Source organism: Mirounga angustirostris, unplaced genomic scaffold, assembly GCF_029215605.1.
Source record: "Mirounga angustirostris isolate CCGP_5_RB_7025 unplaced genomic scaffold, mMirAng1.0.hap1 SCAF_5, whole genome shotgun sequence".
Taxonomy (NCBI): Eukaryota; Metazoa; Chordata; class Mammalia; order Carnivora; family Phocidae; genus Mirounga; species Mirounga angustirostris.
Genome location: NW_026991713.1, coordinates 148,544,166 through 148,565,546, shown reverse-complemented (window position 1 = coordinate 148,565,546; position 21,381 = coordinate 148,544,166). Strand labels below are relative to the sequence as shown.

Here is a 21,381-nt window from a genome sequence, read left to right as displayed (position 1 = left end):
TCAAATTCATGTCCATCTGACCCCAGACTTCCTGCTCTTGAACCACTCGTGTCATCTCACTGTGCACATTCTCGCCCGCCTTCCTCCCTCACCTTTGCTCGTGCTGTTCTTGGCCTGACGTGCGTTTCCCCCGATCCCTCCCTGTTGAAACCTGGCTCAGTGACCAAGTGCCTGCCACCACCGAGGCCGCTTCTGTTCAGGGAGACATTCTTGAGCTAATGATTCAAGCCGATCCCTCCCTTCCTGAGCAGTTTGCTGACATCCCTAATCCCAGGTCTCTTCTGACCGTTGAGGCTGGGTAAGGCCATATTGTGGAAGCTGCCCGAGGTGCCCCGGGGGCTACTGAGCAGCATCTCTGCCCTCCACCCACTAGAGGCCAGCAGCACCCTCCTGGAGTCGTAGTGACTGGAAATGGCTTCAGACACCACCTGTGTCCCCAGGAGGTCTACATCTCGCCGCCCCCCCCCAACCCCAATCCTCACTTCACTCTGTCTTGAACCATAAACACTGGAGCCTCTCCTTCTTGGCAGCTCTGCGAGGGATCCAACCTCAGAGGCCATCCGTGCCAGGCAGGGAACGCTCACAGAACAGTAAAAAACTGGCCTTCCTGTGTCCCAATGAACAGGCTGATCAAATTCAGCCCATGGCTGCCTCGCAGGAAGGTGGGCCCACAGTTGCCGGATCTGATTTCTCAAGACCTCCTCATCTATAATCTCCACATTGAAACAAATGTTGGCAACATATTCAATTCTAAACAAATAAGTAAAAGCTGTCTGTGGGTGACTCTGGCCCAGGAGCAGCCAGTCCGCAAACTTGGTCTCTACAAGGCAAGCTCTTCTCCTAGTTCCCTGGGGGGGCTCGTGTGTTAACCAACGTGTAGCTCCTGAACCACCCGGAAAATATCTAAGGGGCAACCGTGTGTCACCAGCTCCCAGCACTGCAAAATTGGTGTCTTCATTTCCCATCGTGGGCAGACCACTGGGGTCTACGGACACACACCGGGTGAGCGCTCTCTCCATGGAAGATGATCTCCCTCCCTACCTGCCACCCTCAGCCTGAGCCTGAAGCATCCCTCCCTGGGCAGGCCTTCCTGGGCCCCAGCTTCCTGGCCAGATCAAAGACCCTTGGTAGGGAGTTTCCTGCCACCTGAGGACAAAGGTAAGCCAAGGGGATTTCCAGGCCTTGATCTCACATTCTACCTACCCATTCACCAGTTCTCAGGCAGATCAGGCCAAAATGCATCTGGTTGCCTGGAACAGAGACTGAACCCTACTGCCCCAAGAAAAGGAGTTTGTTCTGGAAGGATATTCATGCAGTAGCCTCTTCAAAATAGCCATAACTGTCATTAACTGCACATTTACTAAGTGCTAAGCACCATGCCAGGTGCTTCATGCGTAGAGTCTCAGTGACTCCTCATGACTGTCTTAAGAAGTAGGTGCGTTTCTTTTCTTTTCTTTTTTTTAAAGATTTTATTAATTTATTTATTTTAGAGAGAGAGAAAGAGAGTGAGTGGGGGAAGGAGCAGAGGGAGAAGGAGAGAGAGGATCTCAAGCAGACTCTGTGCTGAGCCTGCAACACGACACAGGACTCGATCTCATGATCCTGAGATCGTGACCTGAGCCAAAATCAAGAGTCGGCCGCTTAACCAACTGAGCCACCCAGGTGCCCCAGTAAGTGTGTTTCTTGAGCCCTTTTTATAGATGAAGAAACTGATCCTTGGAGACGTGATGTGACCCCCCCACCAAAGACCACACAGCTAGTAAGAGGTGAAGCCAGGGACTCTGATCCCCATGTGGAACAAAAGGTCCCTCTTGGGTGTCTTAATCATCAGGACCCCAGATGTGGGAGACCTTTCCCCACTATCCTGGGTCATCCGGGGTAGAATTCCCTGAGGAATTTAGAAAGGAAGGAAGGAAGAAAGGGAGGGAGGGGAGAAGGAAGGAAGGAAGGAAGGAAGAGAGGGAGGGAGGAAGGAAGGAAGAGAGGGAGGGAGGGAGGGAGGAATGAAGGAAGAAAGGGAGCGAGGGAGGGAGGGAGGAAGGAAGGAAGGAAGGAAGGAAGGGAGAGAAAGAGGGAGGGAGGGAGGGAGGGAGGAGGACCAGTTCTATAAAAAAAAAAAATAATAATAATAAACTAATCTTGGATTTTAGTTAATGAGATGCATGACGAAAGATACAGGTGGAGGAGGCCAGTGTATAGATATCTCCAACTTACTCTGAAAGGGTGAGTAGATAGAGGGAAGGACGGGTGGATAGACATGCAGTAAGGTGAGTAAACTCCAGAAAGACCGGAGCTGGAGCAGCCCTGCAGAGGTGTCCTACCTGGGGGAAAGGGGCCCGGGCCTTTGTTCTCCCTACTGACCAGTCACTGGAGGTAGGGGTGCTAACTTAGGGCCGTTCCCACAGAGGGGCTCAGCTGGGCACCATCAGCTGCCAACTTTGCCAACAGTTGGGGAGTAAGCCGTCAGTCCAGAAGGCAGGTCTGATGCCTCCCACCTGCCCCGTTCGCCCAGTTCTGTTCCAACCAACACGCATGCATTTGTTCAACAAGCATGTCGGAAGTTCAAGCCCCACATCTGGTGTAGAGATTATTTAAAAATAAAATCTTAAATACATAAATAAAAAGAAAGAAAGAAAAAGTTAGGGGTGCCTGGGTGGCTCAGTCGGTTAAGTGTCTGCCTTCGGCTCAGGTCATGATCCCAGGGTCCTGGGATCGAGCCCCACATCGGGCTCCCTGCTCAGCGGGAAGCCTGCTTCTCCCTCTCCCGCTCCCCCTGCTTGTGCTCCCTCTCTCGCGCTCTCTCTGTCAAATAAATAAATAAAATCTTTAAAAAAAAAAAAAAAGAAAAGAAAAAGTTAGCTTTTATCAAGGCCTTACTGTGCACCTGGCACTGTTACAGGTCTTTGCACACATGACCTCATGTAAGCCTCTTGATGTCGCTATAGGGCAGACAACATCATTGTACCCGTTTTACAGATCAGAGAGGTCCAAGAATGTACTCGAAGTATACAACTCATAAAAAAAAGGGCAGGATAAGAGAACCTGGAAGGCTAGCTCCAGAGCCTGGGCCCATAACTGCTACAGTGCCCTCCCTTGCTCCTTCACTCATGCCCCAAACACCGGCCGCTGGAATCAAGGTGGGGGTGCCCAGGGCTGGCCCATCGGGAGCCCTGGGGCTAAGTCTTTCCCTATCACTGCCTGGCTGGGTGACCTTGGGCAAGACTCTGTCTCCCTCTGAGCTTTAGTTTCCCCTTCTGTGGAATTAAGGAGCTGGGTCACCCTAACTCATGGCTTCCCTGCAAATAGGATCTCTGTCTACAGCCAGACTTGATCATCAGTTGCCCAGGACTTACTTCAACCTTTGGTGCCTCAAAGGAAATCTTCTGGTCCCCAAGGAAATCCTCACCTCCCATGCCAACCCTGGCTGGTGACCCCCTCACCAAAGACACAGATGACCCTCCTCCCGCCAAAAGAAATAAATAGCAAGAGGCAACAATCACTGAGCCTCTGCCTCACATACACGATCTCATTTCATCCTCACAATAACCTATGAGGTAGGTACTGTTTTTATACCCAAAGAGGTTTACCTCACCCAGGAGCAGAACCATGCACTCTCACCATACCTCACCCCGCATTCCCAGTCCCGGGTATCTACCCTCCAGAAATGAAAACTTAGGTTCATGCCAAAAATACGGATGTTTATAGAAGTCTGTTCATGACTGCCCCACACTGGAAACAACCCAGAGATCATTCAGCAGGTGCACGGAGAAACACACCGTGGCACATTCACACCCTGAAATACGACTCAGCAAGAAAAAGGAATAGACATTTGGTAGGTGCAGCAACTTAGGATCAATCTCAAATACATTATATCGGGCACAAAAGAAACCAGACCCAACGGTAGGATTCCACTTATACAACATCCTGGCATGACTAAAACGATAGGGACAGAAAACAGATTAGTGGTTGCCAGGGGCTGGGGGAAGCAGAGGGGACTGAATAGAAAGGGGTAGCAGGAGGGCACTTTTTAGGGCGATAGAATGATCTTGTGTCCTGGTTGCGGTGGTGGTCGTTATGCAAACATCTACCTGTGTTAAAATTCATAGAACTGGACACACCCACACAGAGACACACACACACACACCCAGTGCAGAATTCCTGCCCCAGGCTAGATGGCTCCATGCACAAGGCAGCAGGCTGTTGTCATGGGCTCTGGCCCAGACAGAAAACGCCAGGTCCTCTTCAGGGGGCTCAGCCCAGGGGACCAAGCAAGTTCAACCGTGTCTGAGTTCATGCTTATAAAGTACCAGGGGAGTGGGGAGTGGCTGCTGAATGGGTACATGCCTCCTTTTGGGCTGAGGAAAATGTTCTGGAACTAGGCAGAGACAGCGGTTGTACAACAATGTGAATGTGCCAAACGCCACTGAATCGTACCCTTTAAGATGGTTGCTTTCATGTTATATAAATTTCACCTTTATTTGGGGGCACCTGGGTGGCTCTGCCGGTTAAGCGTCTGCCTTCAGCTCGGGTCATGATCTCAGGGTCCTGGGATCGAGCCGCGAGTCGGGCTCCCTGCTCAGCGGGGAGCCTGCTTCTCACTCTCCCACTGCCCCTCCCCGCCCCCACTCTTGTGTGCAGTCTCTCTCAAATAAATAAATACAAACTTTTTTAAAATTCACCTTTATTTAAAAAAAGGGGGAAAAAAAAAACCTCAAACAAGAAAAAAACAAAAATGTATCCAGGGATTACTATGCCCTAAATCTACCCCCAAGGAACCAGGCTTCACACGAGATCACGTGACTTGGCCAAGGCCACACAGCCAGTATGAGGCTGACCCCGAATCAGTAGCCTTCTAAGCTTGAATCCTTGCCACTGGACATAAAGTGATAAGATGGGTTAAATATCATCCCCCCACCCAAAAAAAGTGACTTCTTATTACCTAGAAGCCGACTGTTTCTCCTCAGCCATGAATGACCTCGGATCAGTGTAGGTGTGGCTTGGAAAAAACACATTTCTCCAAAACAAAAACGGGGGACAGAATCCAGTCCAGGATGCCTTCTCCCCGGAGAGGCGTGACCTGATTTATGTGAAAATTCTCTCCAACATTTACACAGGAAACCCAGGGGCGCCTGGGTGGCTCAGTCGGTGAAGCAGCCGACTCTTGGTTTTGGCTCTGGGTGCAATCTCAGGGTCATAAGATCATGGGGCTCCATGCTTAGCAGGGAGTCTGCTTAAGGTTCTCTCTCTCCCTCCCCCTCTGCCTCTTCCCCTGCTTGTGCTTTCTCTCTCGCAAGCAAATAAATAAATAAATAAGAAACCCAGGCCTATATTTTGTACTTGTCATGAATCCCTTTTCCCCAAAATGATCACGATTCTGTGAAAGTGGAACTGCTCTACACAGTTGAGACTGAGCATCATCCTGCGTGTTTGTACAGAAAGAACAAAACCTTCCGAGCAAAGCAGTGAATAGGAATGCCTTAGATCATGGGGCAGACAGGAAAAGTGGGGGCATGGGATGTCAACATGGCCCCCCCAAGGACAGCCAGCGCTTGGGCTTAGGCTAAGGGGCAGAGGGATGGACATGAGGATCTCCCCCACCCCTGCCCCACCCCCGCTGGAGCCTCAAAGCAGTTTCTCCAAACCTAAATACCTCAACTGCCAGAAAGGGGTAGTTTCCCAACTGTGCTGGGACTGTGGTTTTCTCTGGGGGGCCATGACCCTCATTAGAGGTTCACCGAGGCATAGAGCCCGGCTGCTCACCTCTGAAGGACTCAGACTTCAGCCTTGCAAAACAGCGACACTCCTGAGTGAACCCAGCTGGGAATAAAGGAAGTGTGAGTCAACCCTCAGAGGTTCTTAAAAACGGCTGTATTCTGGTGCCGCAACCGGGCCGGAGACAAGTCTGTGTGAGCCTGGGTTGGGCGCCAGGTGCCGACCCCCACCCCCAGCCATCCTCGGGGACACGTGGGCAGCAGGCTGGCTGCAGAGGGCTGGGCTGTGCCAGCCGGGGAGCTCCCAGGAAGGCACTTCTGCCCAGACACCTGCTGGGCAGGGGGCTTGGGCAGTGGGAGGGAGCAGGCTCCAGGAGGGATGGTCAGGAGAGCCCTTGGACAAAGGGAGAAGAACCCCATTGTATGCAAGTGTTACCTTGCCTGGGAGATGTGATGTGGCCCCATTTCACAGAGAAAGACTGAGTCTGATCTCTTTACTCATTTCTTCTTTCAACAAGCATTCACCGAATGCCTGCTATGTAGGTGCCAGGTGCTGGGATGCAGTAGTGAACAAAACAGACAACGACCCTGATTTTATGAAGTTTGTGGTTTGGTGAGAGATGAGGAGTAAGGAGACCCTGTGATAGGTGATGTGTATACAAGTGAAGGAGATCAATCGGGAGGGTGCAGAGAAGACCTTTCCCTGGAAAGGCTCTGTCAGCTGCCAGGGCTTAGTCTGAGACCTTTGAATGATGAGTGATCCAGGGAAGGGCACTGCAGGCAGAAGGGACAGCAGATGCAAAGGCCCTGAGGTGGGAATGACTCTGTCTGAGGACCAGAAAGACCCAGCGCAGGTGGATGTAGTGAGTGAGGTGGTCATGGGTGGGGAGGGGGGGATTGTCAAGAGATTGAGGGAGGACCTGATCAGGGAGAGACACACTTTGTTCTAAATGCAACAGGGATTCTCTAGTATTGGGGGGGGGCGTGTTCTGATTTTCATTTTTGTAGCTGTTCCTGGCTGCTGTGTAGAAAGTGGACTGTAGGGGCAGAGAGGCCCCTGGCTGTCTTTGCAGTAACTGAGGTGCTTGGGGCTTGGAGCAAGGTGGCATGGGGAGGTGAGGAGAAGTGGCTGGTTTCAGCCCCCTCCCTCCACCGTGGCCTGATAAAGGGTGACAAAGAAAGGAGTCAAGAATGACGCCCTGCTTGGGGGCCTGAGCAATTGGGTTTAGGCAGGTGGCCCTGACCGAGACGAGGACGGTTTGAGCAAGGTCCCCCAGGCAGGAATTGACTGTCTCTCCTTCTCCCTGTAACTCCCATCACCCCCAAAGGGAAACCCAGAGTGCCCTGTATTCCTGCCGCTCCTTGCCTCAGTCTCTCCATCCTGAACTCATGCTGCTCCCCAAGGCACAGAGCCCTTCCCACTCTGTCCCCTGACATGCCCTCTCTGTCCCGCCCCCACACCTTTGCTCAGTCCCTCCTGCCAGAGGGCCCTTTCTCCCTTGGGCTGAGAGGTAGCCCCCCCGCACCCCCATGTTAGGATGCCTCTGAGGGGCTGGACAGGGCAGCGACTCTAAAAGCCAGGGCCTCCTTGATTTGAATTCCACCTTGACCTCCTCCTAGCACGCACGCCTGAGCAAGTTACTTCATGGGACTCCGTTTCTACATCCGCAAAATGGTGTTGAAAATATAAGTCCCGACCACCGAGGGGTAGCTGCAGGTGTAAAGAAGGCGCGCTCACTCATTCGGCTCCTGGGACATGAGACGTGACACCAAGGGTTAGACGGTATTTTTCCAGATGGAAGAGAAATGCTGTGGGGAAGCAAGCACTCTGATATTTCTGTGCTCGGACCCCTGTGCTAACTCAGGGAAGCACATCTGGGTGAGTGAAAAGGCTGGTGCCCACCAGGAGGACTATCCCGTTCATGGCTGAGTCTCTAAGGTGTCCCCGACGGATGCCCACATGATTGCGAGGACTTCCTTGCCTGCCTTTACAGGAGGGGAAACTGAGGCCCAGGTCCACACATGGATATGCTATGGGCAGGCTCCTTCATGAGTCTTTCTCTGGCCAGCTGGGACCTTGAGACGGGTCCCCCAGATGCACCCACATTTCCCAAGGCGGCTCTATGCTCAACAGCCCTGGTAGCACACGCCCTCCCTCAGGCCCCATAGTTGGCTTCATGCCACTAATGCCATAGCCAGTTGGGCCCACAGCTGACACTGGGGCCAGATGTCCTGCCTTCATTTACATCCCTTCCACACTGTGCAGCCAGAGGAGCGAGAAGGGGAAGCCACAGGTCAGACCGAGCCTCGGTCACAGTGCCTATTGTCGCTGCCGTGCAGTGTCTGCTGGAAACTAGACCATGAGGTTTACAGGAATCAGGGCCTTTGAGCAGCACCAGATGTGAAAGCAAAACTCACACATGCACACATGCATGCACACAGAGGAACATACATGAGCACGCACAAGCGGCACACACGTACAAGCACATGCAGATGCCTGCAGGCATGCGTGTGCAAAGCACGCTCGCTCCTCTCCCTGTGGACCACCCCCATCCCAGATGGCAAACTCATACCACCCCACCCACCAGGAAGCCCCCCATCCCAGCAATCACAGGCGCTTGGAAGCAGGGGGAGACCTGAGAGATGATCACAATCAGAAAAACAACCCGCTTCCTCCGGTGGGGGCTCGTGGAAAGCCGTGGATGCTCACAGCTCCCACAGGAGGCAGGAGGGCTCTCATCTTCCAGAAGAGGAAACTGAGGCCCCAAAGGTAACGGTGTCTTGTCCAGGGCACCAAGGTCTGCACATCTCCTGCCCCAGCCCAGCGTGATGTATGGAGAGGTGGGTCCAGGCACAGACAGCGCTGTCCCCGGGGAGGGTCCCTGGCCCACCATTTCCAACTGATCCTGGAAGGGTCCTTGGCAGGCTGGCATCAGGGGCCAGTGAGCAAGAGCCCCAGCAGCCACATGGTGGGGGCTGAAGGGGAGGAGACTTGCCCAGGGTCACCCAGTATGCGGGGTCTCTAGAGCTGCTATAACAAATTACCACTAACTAGGTGGCTTAAAACAATAGAAATTGATTCTTGAACAATTCTGGAAGCCAGAAGTCTGAAATCAAGGTGCCAGCAGGCCCATGCTCCCTCTGGAGGCTCTGGGGGAGACTCCTTCCTTCTCCCTTCCAACTGCATGATTCCAATCTCTGCCTCCCCGCCTCTGTGTCTGTGTGTCCAAATCTCCTGCCCTTCTCTTCTAAGGACACCTATCAATGGGTTGTGGCCCACCCTAAATCCAGATGTTCTCATCAAAAGACCCTTTATTATATCTGCAAAGACTTTTTTCCCCCCCAAATAAGATCCCATTCACAGAGTCTGAGGGCATTGGATGTGAACCTATTTCTTTGAGGGATACTATACAACCCACTATACCTGATGAGCCAGGGGCAATACCAGGTAGAGGCCTCCCCACATCTCAGCCCTTATCCGGGGTATCATTAACATGACCAGAGGTGGGACAGGAGACAGAATTTGGAGCCTCTCAGGCTGGCTTGGAGTCCTGACCTTACCTCTTATTTGCTGTGGGACCTCAAGCAAGTGACTCACCCTCTCTGTGCCTTGATTTCTTCACATGTAAAATGAGGATAAGACAGTCCTTGCCTCATAATGGAAATTACATGAGTTGATACTTATTAAGGCTCAGAACAGTGCCTCCCTGGAACCTAGAAAGCTCTCAATTAATGTCTGATAAATAAATACAAAAATCATGTCTGGCACACTTGATTCAGTAAGTGCTAAATATCTGCTGAGGGAGGTGCTGGGGAGGAAAAATTTTCCTCCTCTCCTTAAGTTTCTTCCGGCTGGTCTAAGAATTAAATTGACAGATCAGCAGGAGAAAATCAAATGTGATTACAGACATGCAGGGGCCCTATAAGAATAGAAGGTCCACGGGCAGTCAGGCAGTTGAGGCTTCGATGGCATCCAGAGCTGAGGAGAAGTGGGTAGGGGTCTGGGACTTCAAACGGAAGGAAGACAATTCACAGGAAGATGAAAAAGAGTAAATGTTTGGTAAGTAAATATTTGCTGGGCCACTCAGAAGCAGTGGGACACAGAGAGAAATTTTAATCAACAGACTTTTGCCAGCTTCCTCCCTGTCTACCACATCTAGTTCATATTACATTACAGTTATCTGTGAGGACAGCTCCTACAGCAGGTCCTCTGTCTAAATTCTTTCTTCTTAAAAAAAAGATTTTATTTATTTATTTATTTATTTATTTTAGAGAAAGAGAGTGTGTGCATGAGTGGGGGGGAGGGACAGAGGGAGAGGGAGGGAATCTCAAGCAGACTCTGTGCTGAGCATGGAGCCCAACATGGGGCTTGATCTCACGACCCTGAGATAGTGACCTGAGCCAAAATCAAGAGTCAGACACTTAACTGAATGAGCCACCCAGGCGTCCCTGTCTAAATTTTTTCAGGCAGTTAGGGGGAAGGTCAAAGTTCCTTCCTGAGCCTTCTGTTTCTTAAAAATAATCAACCTAAAATAATCTACAGGCCAGAGAGACACATCTTGGGCTGGCAAGGTTTGCTCCTTTAAAGTTGCTGGTAATGCTCCAAAGGATCCCTCACCAAGCATCTTTCTGGGTTCCCCCCTTCACTGCCCCCCTTCCCAAGAGAGGCAGAGAATGTTGCGATTGTCCCACTTGTCAGATAAGAACACTGAGTCCCAGTGGAGGCAGGGGGGACAGCTGCTAAACTAGGGTCCTGGCCCTGGGTGAGGGTCCCACATGCTGGCTCGCAGACTACATCTGACCCCCAACAAGGGCTTCAAAGCAAAAAGAGAAAAGCAGGACGAGTTCATAAGTGATTCATAAAGCTAAAGCTAATCCTGGCAAACAGAATGATGAAGAGCCCTGTTTCTCTGAGGGTGATCCCTGGGCCAGCAGCATCAGCCTCACGTGGGGACTGGCTAGGAATGCACATTCTTGGGGCTCCCCACAGAGCTTCAAAAGTTGCAGGCAAGGCTTTCCAGGGGCTGCTGAAGCATGCTAAAGTTTGAGGACCACTGGCCTAGGGGTGTAAGGTGTGGACAGAGAGCCAGGCACCCTGGGGGGTTGGAATCTGGGATCTGCCACCTAATAGCTGTGTGGCCTCAGGTGCATCACTGTATGTCTCCAGATATCCACTTCCCAGCTGGAAATGGAGATCATGATCAAGTCTGGGGCACGGGGCTGCACCAAGGACTCAAGTTCACACCTGGCACTGTGCAGATGCTGATTAATCACTGTAATTATTCTATTGTAGGGACTGGCTTCCCCGGACTTTATGAGCTTCCACCAGTGTGTGCACATTCCTTTTGGGAAGGGATGAAAACGGGAGATATTAACTGGTTTCTTCAAAACTCTACTTGGTAAGTTTTTAAGGTTGGTAGTTAACTTTCCAATCAAGTCTGAGATCCTTGGGATCCTAAAATCAGGGAGCCAGCACTTTAAGATGGGAGGTCACTGGCCCTTTCACAAGTGGGTAAACTGAGGCTCCCTTGGGCCCCTCTGGGGAATGCCAACCCCACAGGAAATAGCATTTGGCTTCTATGGAAATTTCACTGAGCTGCCCCTCGCAAGCAATCAGGAGTGGGTAGTTCCAGATGGGGGCCTTTCCCCAGATGCCTGAATTTTCTTAGAACCTCACCTGGGCAGAGGGATACTGCTAGTCTTGGGTCTGAGCGGCACTGCAAGGGTGATGTCAAGGACCATAGCAAAAATCCCAGGGGCCATTCACGGCCACCTGTCCTGCAAAGAGAGGACACTCCCACCTTACAGCCGAGGACGCTAAGGCCCAGAGCTGAAGATGTGAGCCCAAGGTCACAAAGGTGCTAGGTGGCAGAGCAAGGATTCAAACTGACATGTGTCGAGCCTCAAAGCCTGGGAGATTTCCAGGTTTGGTGGCCTCCAGGCACTCCTGGCCACCACCACCCAAGCCCCCAGCCTAGCCTGACCAAGGCTGAGGAAGAGGGAGGCTACGGCTTCCAAATCCCATCCACTGTCCTTGTCTACCTGCCAAGGTTTGGCTTCCGATGGAGGAAGCTGGGGATGGCAGGGGGGAGGTCAGTTCTGCAGAAGATTCATCGCCTGTCACAGGAGGGATTCGGGGTCCCTCCACCTCACCCGATTTCCAGGCAGGCCACCCAGATACAGCAGTCTGGGACATGGGGCCAAGTGCCAGATCTCAGACCCAGAGGCTGAGGGACGTGTCTGCAGAACCTCTCAGCCTCAGCTTCTGCCTCTGAAACTTGGCTTCCCATTCCTGACCTGGGGATCTCTGATTTCTGAGAAGCCACAGAAGAAGCAACACCGGCCCACTGTTTCTGGTTGCCTGTTGTCCCCAGAGAGCCCAGTGGCAGGACTCCCAGTCAGAATGCAGCTGCTGGGCTCAGCAGACAGGGAACTGGGACCAGTGGGGGAGGGGTGGGGACTCCGGGCCAAGGTCAGCTCCCAAGCAGGATGGGGGGGTGGGGGGGGGTGTATGATGGTGGGTGGCGGCTGGGGGCTATCCAGCACTTACTATGTGTCCGAATTTGAAGGGCTCCTCTTAGGTTTGCACATTTCAGCCTCGCCAACCGCTGGGCGAGGCTGGGTTTTACAGCAAGACCAAGGCACAGAGAAGTTGAGTAGCCACCCATGGTCACACAGCGCGTCTGTGCAGAGCTGATTTGGACCTCACACACGGGTTTCAGAGGCCACACTGCATCACTCAGCCCTGTGGCCCTTGGGGACCAGGAACTCAGCAAGGAAATGACAGCATGAGTGAGGCAGGGACAGGGTGGGGACAGCCAAGGGCAGGGAGCAGGCACAGGCACTGGGGGTCGCCCCAAACAGGGGAGGCTGGACAGCTGGGCCTGCGGGGCCTGCGGTGGTGCTGCTGGGCCAGGAGGCGTGTCCAGACAGGCGGTACAGGGGCTAGGGGCCACCCTCCGCCCTCCCCTCCGCTATGCCTTCCCTTTGAAGCAGGGATTCCACTTCTTGGAACCTGCCCTGAGGCAATGCTCCCCTTCCTCCTCCTGGGGGCTAAGCACCAGTGTGGGTGGCTTTGTCTCTCCACCCAGGGACCTCACGCATTTCCTGAGAAAGGCACTCCTTCCCCCCAGCACCTGGTAGGAAGGGGGGAAGATTACAGAGAGCACTGTGGGTGGCCAGGCCCAGCGAATTCCTCTTGAGACCATTCCTGGGCTGGGTATGTTCTCCAGTGTCACTGAATGCTGTTTCATTCCCCATCCATATAGCACCCCAAACCATCTGTGCCTGTGTGATCATTTCCATGGAGGAATCCCCTACATACAGTACAGAGCACGCCTCTGAAGCGTGTGGCTTGAACAATTTTTACACACACATATGAAAGTCACTGCCCCGATCAAGATCCGGGCCCTGGCTACTCAAAGTGTGGTCCTCAGGCCAGGGGCACCAAGCTCTCCAGGGAGCTTTTAGAAATGCAGAACTGCCTGCCCACCAGCACCTACCCGATGGGTCACAATCTGCCTTCCATTGAATAAGACCCCAGGGGATTCATGTCCCATAGCGGTGGTGGTGGGAACCATTGTATGCCAGGGGCTTCCGACACCCCCGCCCCCAGCACTTTCTCAAGCATGTCAAACAAGCTTTGTAGCTGTCAAGTGCAAAACGAGCTTAGGAGGCAGAAACTATTATTATCATATTAATATAAATATTCATATCAACAGCACATCGATATGACTATGAATAGCCTATCTGTGTCATTTCACCAGGGAGAAAACCAAACCTTGGAGAGGTTTCACGACCTGCCCAAGAGTGCTACACAGTGGGGCAGTTTGGATGGGAACCCAGACTGAGTCCACAGCCCTGATTTTACTAAATCTCTCAGAGAGTGAGCAACATAGGATGTCCCTCCAGCAAGCTGGTTTAAGAAAGAAAGCTTCTTTTTTCTTTCTTCCTTTGAAAAAGAACCCCACAATAATGATGGGTGCTTATGATTTAAACAAAAATTCAAAGCCCCCAAAGGCTTTCAAAAAACAATCGGCTTCCCTGCCAACCATCCGTGGCCTCCTGGCCATCCTTCCTGGAGGCCCCCACTCTGGTCAATTTCCTGCGTGCCTTTTCAAAAAGACGCTTGCAGGTACCAGCACATGGAAATAACTCATGTTTTCTCTTCCTTGTGCAAATGGGAGCATGTTCTGCAACCAGACCTGCCCCTTGCTTTTATCACCCTATACTTCATCTCCCTATCAGCACATAAAACCTTGGTTATGATGCAGATGTACCATAATTTACCTCCAGACTGCAGGGTACACAGGTTGCTCCCCGTCTTTTATGACCATGGCCTTGCTGGGCCGAGTCACCTTGCACTGGACTCCTCTGCACCTCTGGGGCATTGCTGCAGGATGGCGCCCAGAGGAGGAACGTCCCTGCCCCTGCTGTGCGTGATGTTGACCTTGACAGTTATAAGGAGCATTCCTTATCTGCCAGCCTTGGACCGCTTTCAAGATGCCTGGCGCCTCTGGCACATACATCCTGGGTGGGGGCTGACAGGAGGGGTCCATAGTAGGGAAGGTCGGTGCTTTCCAAGAAACTGAAAAGGGAACTGGAGAAAGTACTGGCAGCTCTCGAGGCTCCTTGAGAGTGGGAAACTCGGCTGTGTAGCCCCTTCTCCAGAAATAAGAGCCTGAAACCTCCCTTTCCCTGAACATCCTGGGGTGACAGCCTCACCCCACTTTCACCCTCCCACATACACACACACGCATAGCCCAAAGCTGCTCAGACTTAAGCTATGCCTTGAACCAGGGTCTGGTTAAGTGTGTTCACTTAACCAATGATCATGTGGCACAGATGTATCAGGACACATTGGTGCCCGTCTCCTTTGGGCCAGGTGGAGCCTTATCTGTTCACTTTTTTTTTTTTTTTTTTAAGATTTCACTTATTTATTCATGAGAGACAGAGAGAGAGAGAGAGAAAGAGAGGCAGAGGGAGAAGCAGGCTCCCAAGGAGCAGGAAGCCCGATGCGGGACTCGATCCCAGGACCCTGAGATCATGACCTGAGCCGAAGGCAGATGCTTAACCATCTGAGCCACCCAGGCGCCCTTTTTTTTTTTTTTTAAAGATCTTATTTATTTATTTGAGAGAGAGAATGAGATAGAGAGCATGAGAGGGGGGAGGGTCAGAGAGAGAGGCAGACTCCCTGCCGAGCAGGGAGCCCGACGTGGGACTCGATCCCGGGACTCCAGGATCATGACCTGAGCCGAAGGCAGTCGCTTAACCAACTGAGCCACCCAGGCGCCCATTTGTTCACTTTCCAACTGCTTATGGGATGCTAGCTGGGTGTCAGGGACTGTTTCAAACACAGGATAAATATTAGTTCATTTAATCCTCAAAGACATACTGAGGTAGGTATGGTTATTATGCCCATTTTACAGAGGAGGAAAGTGAGGCTGGACAGGTTAAGAACCACAGCAAGGTGACACAGCTAGTGAGGACAGAGCCCGCATCCTCACCATGAACCTATGGGCAATGGCTCTCAGGTATGGGCGGGCACCAACGTCCCCTGGGGGTGGGGCTTGTTGAAACTCACTCTGCTGGGCCCCGCCCACCCCCAGGGTTCCTAACCCCCAAGGTGTGAGGGAGGACCGAGAGTCCTCATTTCTCACAAGCTCCAGGGGATGCTATGCTTCGGGTCAGGGACCACACTGTGGGCATCGCTGCTGTAAGCCCTGTAGAACTTTCTCAAAACACGCCAATGTGCAATGGCCCTCTGCATTCCAGAAGGATCCCTTACTGGACAAGAGTTGGTCATCAAGGCCCTCAGACTAGGGATTCTTCACCAAAGGTCTCATGCACGCCCAGCCTTACCCCATGGCCTGTGGCCTGGGCTTCACCAGTGACCCAGACCCCAAATGAGGAGCCACTTCCTAACACACTCACCTGAAGGCACAAAACGAAAAAGACAAGAGCAGGTGTGGTGAGCATGGGAGGGCCGTGGGACTCCCGTGAACGGCCACCGGGAATGTGAATTGGTACAACATTGCAAAAATCTGTTTGGCAGCATTTGCTAAGGCTGGACGCATACACAGCCTACAACCCCGCGATCCCACTTCCGAGGATACACCCAGGGGAAACGTGGTCGCGTGTTCACCAAAAGACACGCACGCACAAGAATGCTCAGATCAGCGATATTCATAACAGCCCAAACTGAGAACACAGGCCTCATCAATAATAGAACAGATAAATAAATTGTGTCCTATTCACACAACAGACTAGCACGCAGCCCCGACAGGGCCTGAGCGTCCCTGCATACATAGCCTTCGAAGCAGCTAGACTCAAACAAGGACATGCTGCATGACTCCATTTATGATGTTTGAGAACAGTGACAGTCTGATCGAAGGGGACCTGTTTCGGGGAGAGGTTTTGCGGGTGCGGGGCCCACGGGAGCTATGTTTTCTCCATCAATCCTGTGGGCCCCACGTGAGCACGTACGCAAGTCAAATTGCATCCAAGATTGGGGCACTTTACCACTTACATGTTAGGCCACAATAATTTTTTTTTTATTGTTGTAAAATACACATAACATAAATTTTACCATCTTTACTGCTTTTTAAAAAAGATTTTATTTATTTGAGAGAAAGAATGCGTGTGCATGAGCAGGGCGGGGTGGGGGGGACCAGAGGGGGAGGGAGGGGAAAGAATCCCAAGCAGACTCCTCGCTGAGCACAGAGCCCCACCTGGGGCTCGATCCCATGACCGTGAGATCACGACCTGAGCCGAAACCAAGACTCGGACAGTTAACCGACTGAGCCAACCAGGTGCCCCTTAAGTGTTTTTAAGTGCACAATTTAGTAGTGTTAAGTACATTTATGTTCTTGTGCATCCAATTTCCAGAGCTCTTCATCTTGCAAAACTGAAACTCTGTCCCCATTAAACACTGATGCCCCAGCCCTCGCCCCAGCCCCGGGCAACCACCATTCCACTTTCTGTCTCTGTGAATTTGGTGACTCTAGGCACATCCTCTATGTGAAATCCTGCAATATTGTCCTTTTGTGACTGGCTTCTTTCCTTTGCATGATGTCCTTAAGGTTCATCCGTGTTGTAAGTATCAGAATCTCTTTCTTTTTTCAGGCTGGATAATATGCCACTGTATGGAGAGACCACACTTTGTTTATCCATTCATCCACTGGTGGACACTTCGGTTGCTTCCATCTTTGGCAGTTCTGTATAATGCTGCTATGACCATGGGTGTGCCAATGCATGACATTTTTTAAAAGATTTTTATTTATTTATTAAACAGAGAGAGAGCACAAGGGGGGGGGGCAGCAGGCAGAGGGAGAAGCAGGCTCCCCACTGAGTGAGGAGCCTGATGCAGGACTCGATCCCAGGACCCTGGATCATGACCTGAGCCAAAGGCAGATGCATAACAGACTGAGCCACCCAGGCGCCCCAACAACACTTTTGTTTTACTATTTCACACACACAAGTGAGGAGGCAGAAGAGAGGGTCTGAAGCTGAGTTCTGGGGACCCAGCCAGGCACTGAGGTTGAGTGACTTCGTGCAATGTGAATAATCCTGCTGCCCTCATGGGGCTGGGAGATGTTGTGCACGGAACACCGAGCACGGGCCTGGCCCAGCACAGGGTCCCATCAGCACTAGCTACTATTGTTCCTATTCTCACCTTCACACACACACACACACACACACGCATGCACGCGCGCCTCTGCACCCAGTTCCCAGACCCCAGAGGGGGTCGTGATCTCCCAGGGGCAGTCCTTCTTACGGAGTGGGGCCAAAGCCAGGAGAGTCCCTGAGGAATCCGCAAAGGATGGCAAATGCAAATGATGTCTTCTTTTCCTAAAGGCAAGTGGCATTCAATTCCAGGACAGAACGGATTTGTGGGAGGGAGAAGGGCCTCTTCCTAGGAACTGAGGGAATTAATGAGGGTCGTTTAACACAGGCCAGTTTTAGCTCTAGTTTATTCCCCTCCAATTCTTGGTAATCAGCAAGCTCATTTCTCATGGGGTTACATCTGGTTACAAGCAGCTCGTGGGGCATGTCCTGTGTCCCTGGGGCCCAGGGGTCCACATCCCCTGCGATCTCTACAGAGTAAGTGTGCGGTTTTCTGGGCAGAGGGTCTGTAGTGCTCAGCGGCTTGTCCAGGGGCATCTGTGCCCCCTTCTCTCTCTCTCTCTCTCTCTCTCACACACACACACACACAGAGTCACCTTAAACCAGAAGGTTTGCTCCTTTCCCTTGGAGGTTTGTCAAAACCCAATTCCCCAAGACCCTCTCTTTCACAGCATGGGATTCAGAAGGGCTGGGGTGGGCCCCAGAACCTGGATCTTACCAGGACCATGGAGGGGCCACAGTCCATATCTGAAACTACACTGCCCACCTCGCCCCAGCTCCCTCTGCAGCTGGGGGCCTGCGGGCATGCCCAGCTCCAGCTCTTGGCTCGCCAAGGGTGAGAAGTTCTTCTCTTGTGCAAATTAAAAAAAAAAAATAGCTTTATTGAGAGACACCCACATACCGTGCATTTCACCCAATTAAAGTGGTTTTTAGTCTAGGCTGAGATGTGCAACCATCACCACAATCAATTTTAGAACATTTTCATCACCCCAAAAAGGCACCCTCCTGTACCCATTTATAGTTACTCCCCCGGCCCCCTTCCCCCAACCCTAGGCAAGCCCTAATCTATTTTCTGTCTCTCTGGATTTGCTTTACACATTTCATATAAATGGAATCCTCCAATATGTGGTCTTCTGTGTCTGCCTTCTATCACGGAACGTTTCCAAGGCCCATCTGTGTTGTAGCATGGACCAGGGCTTTACTCATCTTTGTTGCCAAATACGTTGTGTTATACAGCCGGGGGGCACCTCACCCCAGAAACGCTGATCCAGTCAGTCGGAGGGGTAGGAGCAGGACAAGATTCTGTAAGCCTGGGGGCGGGGGTGGTTCTGCCTGCTGCCAGGGCTGACAAGCCCTGCTGTCCCTCCTTCCAGATTTCAGGGCAGGTCTTTTTTTTTTTTTTTAAAGATTGTATTTATTCATTTGAGACAGAGATACAGAGAGAGAGAGAGAGAAAGCATGAGCAGGGAGAGAGGCAGAGGGAGAGGGAGAAGCAGGCTCCTCGCCGAGCCAGGAGCCCGATGCGGGGCTCGATCCCAGGACCCTGGGATCATGACCTGAGCCGAAGGCAGACGCTTAACCATCTGAGCCACCCAGGCGCCCCTTCAGGGCAGGTCTTAAGGGCACCTTTTCACAGACCAGGAAATCAGGGCTTAGAGAGAGAGCATGGCACCAGTCCAGGGTCCCACAGACACAGCAGCTGACGCGGATCTGACTTCCTCCCTCCGTTTAGCCAGCATTAATGAGGCGCCGACTGTTTGCCAGGTGCCGTGAAATCCAAACGGCCAAGACTGAGACATTCTCTCCTGTTATTCAGTGTCCCTGACCAAGGCAGAAAGCCGGGCCTCTGTTTAATCATAAGTAAAGTGAAATTGAGCAGGGAGAGGAAGAGAGACAGCTAGGATAGGAGACTTTTTTAAATGAAAGTTTTAAATAAAGTGACGGTTCCCCGTCTTTGGGGAGCGCCCACCCACGGAGAATCTGGTGGGCACAATGGGACCCTGTCTCTGGGAGAACACTGTCACAGGGACCTTGTTTTGCCTACAATTATAGAGGATTCTCCATCCTTTGAAGCCCACTGGTTTATGGTAGATGGAAGCCCCTTGTCTTAAAGAGAGAGAACAATGTAATCCTACGTTGAACACATTATTTCCTGAGCACCCATGATTTGCCAGGTGCCAGGGCTGCAGCTGGGAGCAAGACGATACCCTTGCCCTCAAGGGTACTGTGATCTGGTGCAAGGAGGCAGGCAGCATATAAATAATGAGGCAGGACAAGGCACTATCTAGATCCATCTAGGTGTGTGGCCGGCCAAGGATGTGAGCAGGTGCAAAAGGTTTGCGGTGGCCCTGGGAAGGCAGGGCAGGCGTGTGACATTTTGTTGAGACCTGGATGAAAAGAAGGCATTACAGGCAGAGGGAAGAGGCCAGCAAAGGCCCTGAGGCAGGAACATGATTTTAATTCCAGGAACTGAAAGGGGGAACAAGGGCCTAACACATAATAGATGGGGGGGGGGTCACACAGGTGAGTAGGGGCAGGGTGAAAGAGTTAATCTGTGCAATCACCAAATGTGTGTGTGTGTGTGTGTGTGTGTGCGCGCCTGGCTCCTTTTCTAGGCCAGGGGATGCAGCAATGAAGAGGCCGGACCTGGTCCAGTTCCCTGGGAGCTGGGGGTGAACAGGGAGTAAGCACCTTTTACAAAGTATGTCTCAATAGCTCAGAGGGTGGAGCCATCGGGCCAAGGAAGGCAGGAGTAAAAGCCCGAGGCTGGGAAAACAAAGGGCCCCACTTGCAGGTAAAATGGTACAGGGACGGCTGGATGTTTGCCAAACACAAAATGAGACAAAAGGTGTTTTCCACTAAGACCCGGGAATTGGGGTCCCCCCTGTAGTCACACCTGCTAGCGTCTGCCAAAACTCTGAAACCGGGAAACACCAGAGCAGCCCAACATTTTTTTTCCCCTGAGACTAGATATTTTACATACATAAATATATGTGTATATAACTTTTCCTGTGTCAGGTGCCAGGCCATATGCTAAGATATTACTATTATTTATACCCTGGTTGTTGTTTTACCTGCATCTCACCTACAGTGGGTTGAGTATCGCCCCTAGAAACGTGCATGTCCTAACCCTGAGACCTGGGAGGGCGACCTTATTTGGAAACAGCCTCTTTGCACGTGTAATTAAGGCTCTGGAGATGCGATCATCCTGGACTTGGGGTGGGCCCTGACTCCAGTGACAAGGATCTTCCTAAGAGAAGGCTGTGTAAAGACTCAGGCAGAGATCGGAGTGCCTGGGTCTACGATCCAAGGAAGAGCAAAGATTTCTGGCAGCCACCGGACGCCAGGAGAGAGGTTCCTCCCCTAGAGCCTCCAGGAGGAACCAGCCCAGCCGACACCTTGGTTTCGGACTTCCGGCCTCCGGGACCATGAGAGAACACATTTCTGTTTTGTTTTTTTTTAAGATTTTGTTTATTTTTATTTATTTGACAGAGAGAGAGAAACAGCATGAGAAGGGATAGGGTCAGAGGGAGAAGCAGGCTCCCCGCTGAGCCGGGACCCCGATGTGGGACTCGATCCCGGGACTCCGGGATCACGACCTGAGCCGAAGGCAGTCGCTTAACCAACTGAGCCACCCAGGCCCCCCCCATTTCTGTTCTTTAAGCCACCCAGATTGTGGTCACTTGTTGCTGCCACCCCAGGAAATGAATACAACATATATAACTTATCCAACAGTTCACATCCACAGGGGTTCTTGCTGATACTTTATATGGTTACGAGGAGGGAGATGGCAAACTTTGGGGGATCCCTCCCTTGTCTGCCTGATTTTGAACCTTCCATTCCTTGCGTACCCTTGGACAAGTTCTCTGGCTTTTCTGGGATGACATCTGTCCCATCTGTCCCACGACAGGAGCAGAGGATGACACGAAGTGGGGACGGGAGGGTGCAGATGTGGTGCGACCACGTGCACAGAAGGCCTCCTCTGCAGAGCCAGCTGCTAAGGTTCCTAACTGTCCATTGCCGGGGTGGCTGTCACAAGGTTTTG

At 52.0% G+C, this 21,381-nt stretch overlaps 1 long non-coding RNA gene across 1 annotated transcript in view; it reads left to right on the top strand.

Annotated features, from left to right (window-relative positions):
- The window catches only part of LOC135364532 (uncharacterized), a 24,675-nt gene extending 3,294 nt beyond the window's left edge, over nt 1-21,381 (top strand). Inside the window, exons 2-3 of the long non-coding RNA XR_010411846.1 lie at nt 11,005-11,110; nt 21,247-21,381. This is a non-coding gene — a long non-coding RNA (uncharacterized LOC135364532). The remainder of the gene's footprint in view (nt 1-11,004; nt 11,111-21,246) is intronic.